This window comes from Psammomys obesus, unplaced genomic scaffold, assembly GCF_907164565.1.
Source record: "Psammomys obesus unplaced genomic scaffold, mPsaObe1.curated_primary_1811, whole genome shotgun sequence".
Lineage (NCBI taxonomy): Eukaryota > Metazoa > Chordata > Mammalia > Rodentia > Muridae > Psammomys > Psammomys obesus.
This window is the reverse complement of record NW_026590859.1, coordinates 1,921,984-1,929,385: the sequence shown is the minus strand read 5'-3', so window position 1 is coordinate 1,929,385 and position 7,402 is coordinate 1,921,984. Positions and strand designations below refer to the sequence as shown.

At 53.1% G+C, this 7,402-nt stretch overlaps 1 protein-coding gene across 1 annotated transcript in view; it reads right to left on the bottom strand.

The window, feature by feature from the left end:
- Traf3ip3 (TRAF3 interacting protein 3) overlaps window positions 1–2,517 on the bottom strand; it is a 24,498-nt gene extending 21,981 nt beyond the window's left edge. The window contains exon 1 of the mRNA XM_055609151.1: window positions 2,285–2,517. The gene's annotated coding sequence lies outside the window, so the exon portion shown is untranslated. The remainder of the gene's footprint in view (window positions 1–2,284) is intronic.
- Between the last annotated feature and the right edge of the window lie 4,885 nt (window positions 2,518–7,402).

The window sequence follows — 7,402 nt, the reverse complement described above, 5'->3', positions numbered from 1 at the left end:
CCCTGTGCCCTCTGGAGTCATCCCCGTGTCCTCTGTGCCCTCTGGAGTCAGGTCCCTGTCCTTTGTGCCCTCTGGAGTCATCCTGGGTGATGGGGGAGCTGGTGCTTCTTTTCTATGACCTGCTCATCCCACTGCCCCAGAATTCAGTTCCTGGTGGTCAGAGAAAGTAGCCCAGCCTCATCGACTGCAGCACCGGCAGCTCTGAGCTCCAGGCTTGTTTGTAGGCTGCACAGACTCTGCAGGCAGAGGCCCTGTGCTCCTTTGTTGGGACCTCGATGCCTATCCTGGCACAAGACAGAATTCTGGGCAGGGCTCCTGCTCTGTCTCTGGTCCCAGCACTTGTTCCCAAGCCTGTGGGTGGACAGTCTCTGTGTGCTTTTAATTATCTGACTCTAGAGTGCTGGAGGGACACCCTCTGCCTTGGGCAGAGCTTACTCCAAGGGCTGTGAGGTGGCGTTTGTCCTTTTCCTATAATCTCTGAATGCCTTTCCTCAGGCTTTTCTCCCTCCTCTCACTCTGTGGGGTTCCCTAGACTTCCCACATGTCACTCTGTTAATTTAATTATATAGAAAAGGAGCCAAAAGGCCTACTCATGTTCTGTGGTAAAGAATGTATAGAGGAGACGTGGGCTTGCCAGTCTCCAAGCCTGACTCTTCTGTCTCTGCTGGAGGAGGGGCACCCTTGCTGGACTGTGACTCACTTCCAGGCTGTCACTGCCCTCCGAGCAGGGGGAGCTGGTAAGCATTGCTAAGTCTCGGTGCTCTCATCTGTGAAACAGGGCTGAACTTCCCCTTCAGGGCCACGAGAACGAAGTGACAGCATCCACTCCGCGTCCCTAGCACATGGCTTACAATCAATGTCTGGGCGTGATGATGCACGCCTGTCATCCCAGCACTTGGCAGGCAGGGGCAGGTGGATCACTGTGAGTTCAAGGCCAGCCTGGTCTACATAGCGAGTCCAGGACAGCCAAGGCTACACAGAGAAAACCATAAAAACAAAACAAAACAAAAAAAACCAGATATAGAATATTGTACTTATTGTCACTGGTGCTGTGATCAAATGCCCCAGGCAAAGCCGAACTCCAGGACCAAGATTGTTCAGTTTTGCCCTAGGTTCCCTAATCTCTCAGCTCTGCACAGGGCTTTTAGCTCCCTCTTGGAATAATTTCACTGCTCTGGTTCCCGTGGCTCTGAGTTTGGGTTCTCTCTGTGGCCGGTCAGCCCGGAAGGCACAGGGGTGGGTGGAGAATGGGTTCTTCACTGTGAGCGTGTGAGGGCTTAGGTTCCACTGGGCCTGTTACATACAGGCTGTGTACTGGAGTGAGCTTCCTGGGTTGAGGCTCCTCCTGCCTTCCAGATGGAAAGAAGGGAGGTCTGAGGGGTGGAGGGCAGGCCTGAGATGATCTCTCTACCTGCTGTCCATCCAGTTTGTCTGTAGGTCCACTGGATGTGGTGGTTTTACCCTCTGCAACATCAGGACTTTACACCCAGAGGGGAGTTGTGGTAGGCACGGTCCCTACAGAGAGGAGCGTCTCCAGACCCACAGCCCCCAGCGCAGATGGGGTTTGATGGGACACCTGTACAGAAGCACACAGACTTCTGGGATGGTGTGACCATAAGGGCTTGCTTAAACACAAGACTGCTTGTGGAAGGCCTGAAGGACAGGGACAGGCTGTGGAAAAGAGGAACTGGTCTTGTAGTTCAGAGAAAGGTCACAAGGCCACTGCCCAGGCGTTCTGTAGTCTCTGAGGTACCCTTGGCAACATGAGAGGGCCAGTGGAGCTCTGAGGAAGGGCAGTGCTGGCTAGGGGTCTCCTTGCACGGCAAGACAGCAGGGCACCGCCTCTTACCCACAGGCTGGCCAAATCTGTGCTTCTACCTCTTGGCTGCACATGCGGAAGGGAAGATGGGTGGCTTCCTGCCTGGACATGGCCTCAGTTCAGAGTTCTCGGGTACAGCGGAAGGAGAAGGGCCTGTTACAGGCATCCCTGCATTGAAGGGATCTGGGAAGGGTCGTCTAATTGTGTCACGGCTGCCGAGCACGCCAACACCAAGCCACGCTACTCACACCTAACCTAAGCTAACAGATGGAGCAGACTTGGGAGCTGTGTCCCGTGGCTGGTGATTGCTGAGGAATGCAACACAGGTGCCTTTCGGTCAGGCAAACCCCAGCATGTAAATCTTACCACCTGTTGCTATGCAGGAAACTAGCAGGGTATACTCTGCCCCACCCTAACATCAACAGAACAAAACCTGGATCCCAAAGCGTCTTCCTCCATAGTTACCTCAGGTCCCGGGTTCCGCCTCAAGTGTCTCAGGAGGCCTTCAGCCTTTCTCCGTCTCTCCAGTCTCAGAAGGCTGGGGAAGCTGTCAGCCCGAGGCTCTGAGCCCCCTCGCCATTGTCCTCTTGACTGATGTTCTGCCGCACAGCAGCCTGCTGAAACAGGAAACACAAGCCACAGTACTTGCAAGCCTCAGTTCCTCTCCTGGCTCTCAGCAATTCGAGAGGCCCCTGCACCCCTGGGGCCTCCTGTGCTGGAGGGACTCCACCCAGCCACCCACTCCCACCCCCCCACCTGATTGGTCTGTGCGGCCCAGCAGTTTCAAGCCAATGTCTATTTCCAGAGGTTGGTGATGTGGCCGAGTAGGAAGAGTGCTTATTCTCCTAGTGAGCGAAGCCCTGGAACCCCAGCCCACCTCCAGCACTAGAAGCCAGACCTGGTAGTGCATGCCTGAAACATCAGCACTCAGGGAGTAGAGGCTGGAGAACCAGGAGTTCAAGGCCATCCTCAGCTATTGAGTTCACAGCCAGCCTGGGCTACACAAACCCTGCTTCAATTTTTTTTTCTTTCATTAGAGGGATGAGCTCTGGGCCAGACACAAATCTTGCCACCTCTAGTGGTAATTCCCAAGAGGGATGTTTCTCATGCCATCTAGCTATCTATTTGGAGTCTGTCTTTCCTTTGGGCACTTATTTCCAATGTTGGCACCGGGTAGAGTTTTCTGTGCCCTGAATGATCTGCGTGTTTTGTGGAGTTCGAGATCCTTGAGGGCTTACTGGATTCATTTCTTTATGAGGGGGTGAAGTATGAAGGATGGCTAGAGGGCAGAGGGACAGCAGAATCTGAAAAAAAGAAAAATCCCAGTGGGTTGAACTAAGAAATTTTGGGGAAAATTAAAGAGAACTGATGTATTAAAAAGAAACGATTGCAGGTGGGAAATTCCAGAGCAACTCAGGATAGATAAGCAGGAACCGGTGTTGGGGCAGGCTCATGAACAACTCTGGGACCTTCTCAGCAAGCCCCTCAGTGTGGGGGCCAGATGGTTGATGTGGCCATGATGGCAGAGTACGACGTTTGTGAGGCAGATCTGAGGCAGGTAATGAGACGCTCAAAAAGCTCTGAAACGTTTTGTTAACATGGAGAACTTATCAAGTCCTCCTCCTGGCTGCTACTTCCTCTCTTCTCTGAAGAGAAAAGGGCAAGAAGCACACAGGATAGATTCTTACACTAGAACCCAGATCATGGCTCTGCCATTGGGTTGGAGATACCAGATAACACAGAAAGACAGGAGATTGCGCAGGAATCGCTGTAGACTCTTTGGACTTTATAATAAACTGTAGAAATGTGAACAGGTCAGAATCTCTTCCCCAGCTGGGCACTCTTGGGTGACACACTCGTGCTGTTTGGGCCAAGAGCTTAGAGTGAGCTCAAAGTGACGTGGCCAGGGCGGGGCTCCACATCAAAGCCAGATCTCATGACACTGCCCCGAGAGTGAACGGTTTATGAAGTTGCCACAGCCCGCTGATCTACCTACACTGGAGAGGAAAGGCACGCATGTGCATGCATACACGATCCCTGGGAACGGAGAATGTTCTTTTTCAAGTGTGTATGAAGCTCTATAGGGCTGAGCATGCTGACATGAATGTTGTAGCTGAGTGGAGGTACATGCCTGTAGTTCCAGCACTGGACTGGGGGAAGTGTCTGTGGGTAGAGTGGGTGAGCTGGTAAGACTTTCAAAAAGAAAAAGCTCTTGATGCAAGAGTCTTTGACCGTAGTATAATGAAATTAGAAATTAACAACAAAAGTTGGAAATTTAAAAAAAAAATAGATGAAAAAAACTTTCTCAGCTTAGTCTTGAAATATAGAGATTTAAGTGTGAAATTAAGCGTCCGGTGAACACAGGGATGATGGGAATGTTGGGCCGAAGTCTGAGGCCCTGCTGGGGCACACCCAAGAGAAACTCACCGCTCCATTGTTTCATTGCTGAAACAAGATTAAAAACAATCCATGAGTTCACGTCTGTTCAAGCACACTTCTAAAGACTGAGCAGAGCCACCACAGAAAGCAGGTGGAAAATCTAACAAGGAAAGAAGAAAATTTAGTAAATTAGAACATGGAATAGGCGTGATAAGAAATTCAGAAGTTTGTGCATATGTGCTTGGGTGCGTGTGCATGGGTGCGCAGATGTGTGCGTGGGTGCTTGTGTGCATGTTCACAGTTGAGGTGAGCGTGAGCTTCAGTGCTTTGCAGGAATTCGGAGCCAAGATGAGTGTTCCCAGTGTAACACGATCCCTTGGGATCATGCCTGTCATCTGCTCCTCAGGGCCGTCTGTGCACAGCAGCGTGGGACGCAGTTCACAGGGGACCAGGATGCTGGACGGGGGGCAGCTCCACGGCAGGCGGGCTTCGCCTGGTCTGTCAGGTGCTGGGGAGACCCTATTCTACAGAGGTGTCCTGGGTGTTCGTGGATTCACTCCGCTTATGGAGCACAGCGGGGCTGCGGGCGCAGCGCGGGTGAACAGCTTGCCTGGTGTGCATGGTGCCCTGGCTTCAGTCTCTAAGCCACAGGAGCACAGAGTACTGACCGAGGATGGAGGGTCAAAGTTCGAGGTCACTCAGTGAGTTCAGGGCCTGCTTGCCCATCATGAGACCCCGTCTGAACACACCAACCAGACCGCCAGACTAGCAAACGGCCGGACAAAGCGTTGTTGCAGTGACACGACAGTCACGGCGACAGGACCAACCCCCTTCAGAGCGGCAGCTCTGTGCGGGAACTAGTGTGCTGCTCTGGCGTGCTTCTTAAGGATTAGCTGCTGGGTGCGTGACACACTGTTGGGAGCGCAGCCATGGGAGACAGAACGGGAATCTGAAAGCTATCACCGGGAAGACGGGTGAGCACAGCCTCTCCCTTCTCACAGCAGCAGTTAAAGCATGCTTCTTAAAGTTCATGGAACACAGTTCAGCTAGCCACGTTCTTCATTTGTCCCTAGACAGCCTGTCATGTGGCCTGGGCCGCTACATTACCAGGCTGAGTCTGTGTCCTCCTCCTCTCAAGGGCTGGCACTGTGGGTGTGTGTACCACAGCAGGTTTCACGTGGCCTGGGGACGAAACTGTGGCGCGTGCCTCGTGCACGTCCTTTACCGTGTGAGCAGCTAAGTTTTCCAAAGGATGTATATCATATGTCTGTGTTCCAGAGAAACAGATTTGAATTGCTTCCTAGTGAGTGTCTCCTGCAGAGGTGTTTTTGGGAGTCAGCTGAGGCAAATCTCAGGACTGTTGAGAGAAGGACACCCAGAGAGCTGCTGGGCAGGAATGGGAGCAGAGAGCGGTCTGCGCAGAGGAGATGGAGGTGGTGGATAATGACAGAGAACCCAATTCCATGTCAGAGGCAGCGTGGCAGGGGCTGGAGCCTGGGATGTGCGTGCACACACTCAGGATCCAATTTTGCTCAGGGTTGGCTTTGAACAGAAGCCAGCCTCCCCTCCCAGAGGAGAACTATCTCTACTTTCTGCCTCACGATTCCACCCGCTGCCTTTCGGAGAGTGCCACTGAGGGCCGATACTGAACAGACCTAGCTCTCACAGCTCCAGGCCAACCTCCTGGGTGGCTGGGGGGGTCAAGGTGTTGGAGCTGACCACCCCACCACCCCGTTGTAGTGGTCTGGTCATGGCCCACAGACCAGGATCTCTTCCTGGGCTCTGGCTTGAATGGTGACCTGGGGTAGAACCTTGCCAGAGGGTTGGTATGTCAGGAAGCTACCTACCTGTGTGCAGCCACTGGGCTGGGCTGCTGCTCCTGTGTGGGGGCAGGAGCTGGTGAGAGCCTCGGTAGAGCTAAGGCCTCGTGCTTTGGGAATGGTGGTAGTTTGGGAGTTCATCCCCCCCCCCCCCCCCCCCCAGACAGGGTTTCTCTGTGTAACAGGGCCCTGGCTGTCTTGGACTCACTTTGTAGACCAAGCAAGCCTTGAACTCATAGAGATCCTCTTGCCTCTGCCTCCCTAGTGCTGGGAATAAAGGTGTGTGCTACCACACATGGCTTTGGGGTTCATTCTTGAGCCTGCTCCTGCAAGTTTATCCGAGGACATGGAGAAAGAGCCTTGAAATTTGCCACCCAGCAGCCAGTCAGTCATCTAGCAGGGACTCAGGGATACCATGGTTTGCTCTGTGGGAGGCTGTAGGACATTTCGGTCCATGCCCAGTTTCTAATCCCTGGCTCTAGGTCATTAAACATGCTCCTGGGTCCCCCTTTGTGACTTCTGCTTCCAGAAAATTCTGGCTTCAGAGCTTCCCAGAACATTCAGCTCCCGTCCATCTGATGGTAGAACATTTAAAGAATCCATTTGTATATTGGCTGAGGATGTGGCTTTGTTGGCAGAGTGTTTGCATAACATTCAAGAGGCCCTTTCCCAGCACTCAACCAGGCATGGTGGTGCCTGCGCACAACACCCCATCCCCCAAAGTGACCTGGAGCCTTCCCCTCTCTCCCTCTCAGAGGGTTTATTTGCGCTCACAGTTGTGGGCTCTCAGTCTGTGCCCTCCTGCCCTGTGCCTTCTCTTTAAACACAGGTGCAGTTCCGGTGCAGAAGACAGCTCGCCTGGACTGGGGAGAAACTGCCTTTTCCAGACAGGAAGATTGTAGGAAGCCATGCCAACCAGACCAATCCTGTCATGGTTGCCCGCAGCCTCCCCTGCGGCTCCACCCTGCACACCTTATCTGTTCACCGGTCATAGTGCTGTTGGAGCTGACTTTCCTTGCAGAGGCTCCTGTGCAGGCAGCGCTGCGCTAAGCACGGGTGTGCGTCTCTCCTGAGAGTCTGTCTTCCCTAAGAGCTCTGAGGTATAGCAGCTTGCTCACCAGGATAACTGAAGCCTGTGCCCCGGGGCTTCCACCTGTGTCAGTCTGGGGCTGAACCGAGGTGCTAGGCAGAGGTCCATGGGGAATCACTTCTCAAACAAGTTTACGGTGATCTGTGCAAGCCAATGGCTATCCCAGTTTATTGACTTTGTGTTGTCGTTCAGGTTGACACAAATGAGTCTGTTTTGATGCTTGCAACTTCACACTCCTTTTGATCCAGGTTTTCCTGTGAAAACATTGCTGAGCTGTGCTGTTGTGAGGGTTTG